This window comes from Sapajus apella, unplaced genomic scaffold (assembly GCF_009761245.1).
Source record: "Sapajus apella isolate SASKATOON/1434 unplaced genomic scaffold, GSC_monkey_1.0 scaffold27, whole genome shotgun sequence".
In the NCBI taxonomy this organism is placed as follows: Eukaryota; Metazoa; Chordata; class Mammalia; order Primates; family Cebidae; genus Sapajus; species Sapajus apella.
The window spans coordinates 3342391-3350915 of NW_022436967.1; positions in this window are offsets into that span (position 1 = coordinate 3342391).

Here is an 8525-nt window from a genome sequence, read left to right on the forward strand (position 1 = left end):
AGGAGGGGTTAGTTAAGTTTCCCCTGGGATTAAGTTTCAATGACAAGGTGAAAAATTGATCTGAATCTTAAAAGATTACCCAGTGATCAAGAAGTTGAAGGTTTAGGTTGCAACATGAAAGGCATAGGATTTTTTTTTTTTTTTTTTTTTTTTTTTTTGAGGCAGGATTTTGCTGTCTTGCAGGCTGGAGTGCAGTGGCGTGATCTCAGCTCACTGCAACCTACACCTCCCACGTTCAAGGGATTCCTCTGCCTCAGCCTTCTGAGTAGCTGGGATTACAGGAGCACACCACCATGCCCAGCTAATTTTTGAATTTTTACTAAAGACGGGGTTTTGCTATGTTGGCCAGGCTGGTATGGAACTCATTACCTCAGGTGATATCAGTGTATATTGTGATATATATTTATATCAGTGCATATTCTGATAGCTATAGCATAAGGTATTAAAAATAACTCAGATTTATATGGGGGGGATGCTAGCTATTAAGAGTTTAGGAATTAAAGCAGGGTATGAAAACTTTCTCTAAAGTTCCAGATATCCAGATATTTAAGCTTTGTAGGACACATGTTCCTCTCATAGCTTCTCAACTCTGCCATTATAGACCAAAGCAGCTACATACAATTACAAATGACTGGGCACCACTGCTTCCCAGATAACTTTGCAAAAACTGGTAGAATCCAGATTTGGCCCACACACCATAGTTTATCAGTTTCTGATTTAGAATATGTAGAAGCTATGAAAAATAATTAAATTTTGGAGTACATATGCATATTTTTAAGTATTTTGCAGAGATTTGGGACTCTAGTGAAATAATCACCAAAATAGTGGATATAGTGCTCAAGAGGAAGTTTTTCAGCTCTTACTTTTCTCCCTCTGTTCTTCCTTTTAGAGTCCTCTGGTGTCTATAGTTTCTGTTCTCATGCACATATGTACCCATTGTTTAGCTCCCATTTATAAGTGAGAACATGCAGTATAGAATTTTCTGTTTCTGTATTAATTTACTTAGGATAATAATCTCAAGGTCTATCCATATTGCAGCAAAGGACCTGATTTCATTATTTTTCATGGCTGTGTAGTATTGAATTGTGTGTAAATAACATATTTTCTTAATCCAATGCATGATTGATGGATGCTTAGGTTGATTCCATGACTACACTATTGTGAATAGTGCTGTGATAAATGAAAGAGTGCAGGTGTCTTTTTGATATAAAAATTTTCTTTGGGCAGATACCCAATAGTGGGATTGCCAGGTCAAATGGTAATTCAATTATTAGTTATTTGACAAAGCCCCATACTCTTTTCCTTACTCAAAAGATATGAAAAGACACTTCTCAAAAGAAGACAAACAAGCAGCCAATGAACATATGAGAAAAGTGCTCAACAGCACTAATCATCAGAAAAATGGAAATTAAAACCACAATTAAATACCATCACATATCAGTCAGAATAGTTACTGTTAAAAACTCAAAAAATAGCAGATGTGGAAAGGATGTGGAGATAAGGAAATGTTTCAACACTGTTGTTAGGGGTGTAAATTAGCTCCATGCCCATGAAGAAGTTTCAAGCATGGATGTGGTGTATTCATGCCTATGTTGGAAGAAAATCACTCTGGTACGGGTATAAACGGTTTGTGAGTGATGTGGGAATGCAGGCATGCAGAATACTTAGAAGACAATAGCTCAGGACCAGCTGCCTAAATAATACAGGACCACTGGGTATGGGCAGGACTAGATATGTACAAAGGAGATAAGATCCATAGAATTTAATGACGGATGAAGATTGAAGTAAGGAGAATGAGGAAGATAGAAAGGCGCTAGGTTTATGACTCAAATGACTTGCAGGATAGTACTCTTCAAAGAAAAAAAGATTAGAGAAGAAAGAGTATTTTGTGGACCTGATGTACATTCATAGTGAGAGAGGTATCAGGATGAAAATGATGATTATGTTTAATTTTTATTTTTACATTTGATGGACCTTTCTGATGGTCATTTGTGACTTGAAGAGAGATTCTTGGCTAGAAATTACTCCTTAAGTACAGCTATATGTCCCATATATGCAGAGAATGTCTTCTAAGAGCTTGGTGAATGCCTGAAACCACAGAAATTACCAAATTTTATAATTATTAAGTTTTTCCTGTGCAGACATACCTATAAGTTTAATATACAAATTAGGCACAATAAGAGATTAACAACAATTGATACTAATAAAGCAGAGCACTTGTAACAATATCCTGTCACAAAAGTTATGTGAATCTGGTCTCTCTCTCTCTCTCTCTCTCTCTCTCTCTCTCAAAATATCTTATTGTACTGCAATCACTTATTTTCTGACCTCAGCTGAACACATGTAATCGAAACCATGGTGGTAAAGCCATGCATAATGGGGGACTACTGCAATGATTACTTTGTGGGTGATATTTTGGTGATATTTAAAGTCATTTTCAGATGGGCTAAAACATCTAAGAGTGGTAGAAGAAGAATACCAAAGACAGAATTGTGGACAAAACTACTCTAAGGGACTGCAAGGGAGACACAGCAAGGCAGATGTAGGAATAAAATTGACAGTCAAAATGTATTTATGCAATCCAGACTAAATCATTAGTATATAGAATAACTATCATACAAACAGAATGCTATTAGGTTATGGTGAGTAACTGTTTTTAAAACATAACATCAAAGCACTCTAAGAAATGAATCCAGATGCTGGAGAGAATGTGGAGAAATAGGAAAACTTTTACACTGTTGGTGGGAGTGTAAATCAGTTCAACAATTGTGAAAGACAACGTGGACATTCCTCAAGCATCTAGAATTAGAAATGCAATTTGACCCAGCAATCCCATTACTGACTATTTACCCAAAGGATTATAAATCATTCTGTTATAAAGACACATGCACATATATGTTTATTGTGGCACTGTTTACAATAGCACAGGCTTGGAACCAACCCAAATGCCCATCAATGATAGACTGGATAAAGAAAATGTGGCACATATATGCTATGGGATACTATGCAGCCATAAAAAAGGATGAGTTTATGTTTTTTGCAGGGACATGGCTAAAGCTGGAAAACTTCATTCTCAGCAAACCGACACAAGAACAGAAAACCAAACACCACATGTTCTCATTCATAAGTGGGTGTTGAACAATGAGAACACATGGACACAGGGAGAGGAACATCACACAATGGGGCCTGTTGGGGGATAGGTGGCTAGGGAAGGGATAGCAAAGGGTGGGGGTTAGGAGAGGGACAGCATTAGGAGAAATACCTAATGTAGATGATGGGGTGATAGATAGAGCAAACCACTATGACACATGTATATCTCTATAACAAACCTGCGCTTTCCGCACATGTACCCCAGAACTTAAAGTATAATGAGAAAAAGAACAAAGAACCTGTACATGTATTAAAATTCATAAATACACCAAAATCAGTCTATTTTAATGCATGTAATTTTTAAAATCAGAGTAAAAATAAACGAATCCTGAAATCTAGACATGAATAATGACTTTGTAGCAATTTTTTTTTAACAGTAGATTTAGATATTTTGGTTTATTGTTAAATCTAATACTTTTTAGTGACTAAATTACTTTTAGAATATTGGTTTAAATACACTGAAAAATATGCATGCTCATTATAAAAAAGTTTTAAGTCATACATAGTTAAAGTGACCAAAGCATTATAATTAGAAATAACATTATTAAATAACCACCATGAGCATCAACTCAATTATCTTGCTAGCTTCCTGGGAAAGTAAAGAAATAGAATAAAGTACAGCAGAAAATGAATGAAGTTGGAAGACAAAAAGAAATGTAACAACAAACCATCTTGTCTGCACTCCCACAAAAATAACAAAGTTCGCATTCAGCTTAACCCCCTTAGTAGAATTCTGTTCCACCAACTGAGTAAACTTAGCAAATTCCAGGAACCACCAATGAGTATATTTTTATGCATACTTTTTTTTGATTTTTATGTTCTCTTTCAAATCACTATTAATTGTATTTTTTCATATATTTTGTATAACTAAACTTTGAAATACATACTTTTTTATGAAAAAAATAATGACAATTTCAATTGTACCATGTAATGTTCTTGTTTCAAATACAAGTATATCCTTCTTCAACTACCTATAGAAAGTTGTGGAATACTAATCTCTCTCAGACAGCATGTTTTTTCTTTATCCAATTATCAATTCTATCTACATCTCACTTGAGGTATTATTAGAAGCACATTTTGAAGTCATCTATGTTAATTACTTATACTATTTTGAGTAACAGGTACATAAAAATACATGAGCTTTAATCAAAGAATGACAATAATGTCTTAGCACATGACACATCTGAATATTGTTTATACATCTATTATATTTTTTGTGAATAATCTCTATTATAGTGATGTTTCTTAAGTAAACTTCATTATTAAACTTTCATTTTTAGATTCAGCACCCTCTTAGCTGTTGTTTTTGAAATTTAATAAAATGATCTTAAAATCAAAGGCAATAACAGCTCTGCTAGAATGCTAAACAACTGGCAAGAATGTTTAAAATCTTACTCTGTAGGAAGTGAGAGAATAAATAATAAGGCGTCTGTAAACAAGTTGACCTGGAAGCTGCATAGGAAAAGTCATGCATATCAGAAGAACAAAATAAACTACAAAAAATATGAATAGCACTTAAAATGTGTGAAAAGATTGCATTATGAAGTTAGTATTATTTCAGTGAGAAATATATTCATTATTTAATCAATACTGAAGTACCCAACACAAGCAAGTAGCATATCAGGCCTGTTACAATATACAAAAAGAACTTCCCAAATTAGAAATATCTATATATGGTGGATTGAAGAGTATTCATATACATTAACTATTATAATCATTTGGATACTATCAACTTTTAAAAATCAAGATTAAGTAGCATAAACTCTGATCCAACAATTAAACAACAGATAATCACTTTCACAAAAGCACATTACCTGTATATTAACAAATATATGTTTATTCATTTAAACACACACACACAAACACAAACACACAATCATCCAAAAATGATACATTGTGAGACAAAGAAGCAAATAAATGCCCATCATTAAAGAGAGATTTTTTTAAAATGCCAAAAGCAACAATGGTAGATATATACCAGTTGATTTAGAGAGATTTCTGTGATTAAGGTAATTATGGATAAGATGAACCAATTTTTGAAGTCATAATTGATCTTAATTCTTCCTGAATTTTCAGGCATATAAATTAAGTGCAAATACAAGAAAGTACCTCAATAAATTGACATGGATTAATGATTGGCAGCAGTTTCATGGGAAGTAAGAGAATAGGCCAGTTAGACAAATTTTAAAAAGGAAAGAAAAGAAACAAACTACCAAAAGAATAGCACATATGATAGTATCTTACTTGTATATTTATCCAAACTTTTAAAGATACATATTTTTTAATATTTGTATAAAGAAATTTTAAAGAACCATAAAAATTAAAGTTTATCCTTGGATAACTGGAATGCTTCTCCTTGATATTGAGCTGTGAAATTGATCTGTCAGATCAATTTTTTTACTATAGATTTTTACTCGAGGAAAATCAGTCAAACTGAATACTAGTTGCAGTAATTCAATTCACTTCATAGCTAATATGTTTGCTTCTTTATTTTATGCAGTTTTCTTTTTACATACGTTTAATATTAATATGTATGTATCAGTGAATAGAACACATATATATTTTTTCATAGTTTCTTCTGAAAACATATCCTTCAGTGTATATCTCCCTCATTTCAACTATACCAAATTTTACAAGGGCTGAATAAAGTTATAATATTGAATGAGATTAAATAGAACATGTTAAAGATTAAGAATGATGGCAATGTCTCTTACTATTTTTCAAGAGACACTAATAAGATATTACTTTTGACTCTGAAAAAGATTAGGGGGACAAATCTATAATTTCTAAGAACCATAAAGCATACTAAAAAATGTTTTCATTAAACACAATGTGTTTATCTAATTTGATTAGAAATATATATTTATACATTTGAATATATATATGCATACATATATGCTTCCATGATGAGTTCACTACACCTGAAAATTAGATCTCTTGGTAGGCTGTGCAAAGCAATTTCAGAGGAGGACAAGCTTGCTGCATCAAACCTCAACTTTCTGTCTAGAAACAATTATAACAACCAGAAAGTGACACTGAAGGACAAAACTTGCAGTTTGGGAATGCTAGCATATGAACAAATCTTGTAACAAGTTTCCAGTTTTGGCAATGGTATCTCTCTAAATTTAGTAAAATTTTACAATCTTTTATTTCCTTTTAAAATATTGTATAATTTTTTGATTATACACAAAATTATTTTTTTTAATTTTAAACACAAATAATAAAACATGTAATTGTATATCTTCTTTGAAACATGGGTAATACAAATTCCTAATTTTCAATGATAGATCCCGTGTGTGCCTTCTTTCCAATCTTATTTCCCTTTCTCTGTTCAGGAGAAAAATGTCACCCCAATTTTATGTTAACCACTCCTTTCTTTTTTATGTGGTTTTGCAATATATACATGCATTCCTTTTTTTCATACTTTGCTTTGCATTCAGGATTGTATATAAATTAAATCACCATGTATGTATTATGAATTCTACAACTTTCTTTCTCTTAAAATTTTATTTTGCTTTCTATTATTTTTATTTCCATTGTAATAATTTTGGTTTGTTTGATATTATTTTGCTTTTTTTCTACCTTCTTTCTCTAATTTAGATATTAAACACACTATTTTTTATTTTGTTTACCATCAGCATTTCCACATGTATAATTTAAAGGATTTAAATTTATTAAATAGCCTTAATATTCTTCTGAGAAAAGAAATGAAATCAATAATTTAAATCACATTTGCATATCAAATTTTGCTGTTGTTTAGATATTAAATCTCTACAGTTTTATTTAATCCTACAAAATAGTATTACTATTTTCATTATTATTAGTATAGTTTTTTATCTATTTCAATAATAATGCATTTATATATAAATTTATTTATGTTATGAGTTAGCTAAAATGCCCTTAATTACAAGCCACAATAAATACAACTAATAAACAAAATTAGCACTTAATAAAATTTTCTGAAAACTGCAACATTTGAATATTAGAACCTATGGAAAAACACACATCAAGCTTTATTTGGGACTCCAAAATAGTTTCAGCAATAAAGTTAAAAAATAAATTATTCCATTGATTTACAATTTCTCTGCACATTTAAGCATGTAATCTCATTACATCTTCCTAATAACCTAGTGAAGTAAAGTAGCGAAATTCTTATTTTTTAGAAGAAACCATGGAGTCTAAGAGAAACAATTGTCTGAACACAAATACCTGTTGATTACAGAGCAAGTTCTTATTCTGAGTCCAGAACATTTTGCAGGATGTCCAGCTAACTACAACGAATTTACTGAGCTGTGCTCCCTCCATTTATGAGTACTTCACTTCACAGTGTAAAAGTGTTCCTATTTCTCCACATCCTCTCCAGCATCTGTTGTCTCTTGATTTTTTAATGATTGCCATTCTAACTTGCATGAGGTGGTATCTCAATGTGGTTTTGATTTGCATTTCTCTAATGATCAGTGATGATGAGCATTTTTTTCATATGTTTATTGACTGTATAAATGTCTGCTTTTGAATAGTGTCTCTTCATATCCTTTGTCCACCTTTTGTTGGTTTTTTTTTTTTTTTCTTGTAAATTTGTTTAAGATCTTTATAGATTCTGGATATTAGCCCTTTGTCAGATGGATAGATTGCAAATATCTTTTCCCATTCTGTTGGTTGTTGGTTCACTCTATAGATAGTTTCTGTTGCTTTGCAGAAGCTCTTTAGTTTAATTAGATCCCATTTGTCTATTTTGGCTTTTCTTGCCATTGCTTTTGGTGTTTTAGTCATGAAATCCTTGCCCACGTCTATGTCCTGAATAGTATTCCCTAGGTTTTCTTCTAGAGTTTTTATGGTGTTAGACCTAATGTTTAAATCTTTATCTGGAGTTAATTTTTGTATAAGGTGTAGGGAAGGGATCCAGTTTCATCTTTCTGCATATGGCTAGCCAGTTTTCCCAGCACCATTTATTAAATAGAGAATCATTTCTCCATATTATAGTTTTACCTGCTTAGTTATTTATCTCTTAGCTTAACTTTTGTTCGTGTATACTAGGCAATCTATCTGGAATCTTTTCTTGTTTGTGAGACATATCCATATCTTCCTTCTGGAGATTCTCTTAGTAACAAATGCATCAAAAATTATTCATACACCATGTTGTGCTTTCCAATATGGCTACCAAAAATTTAGCTGTTGGTTTAAAGTCACTCCTTTGAAATAAATATAATTTTTTTTCCCTGGCTGCCATTAAAATCTTCTTTTGTTCTTTGCTGTTTTGCTGTTTCACTTTGGCGTGTTTAGGGTAAGCCTTTCTTATTTACAATGTTTGAGAGTTATTGAGATTCTCAAATTTGAAAATGTAAGTCTTTCACCAAGTTTTGTCCATCATTATCACT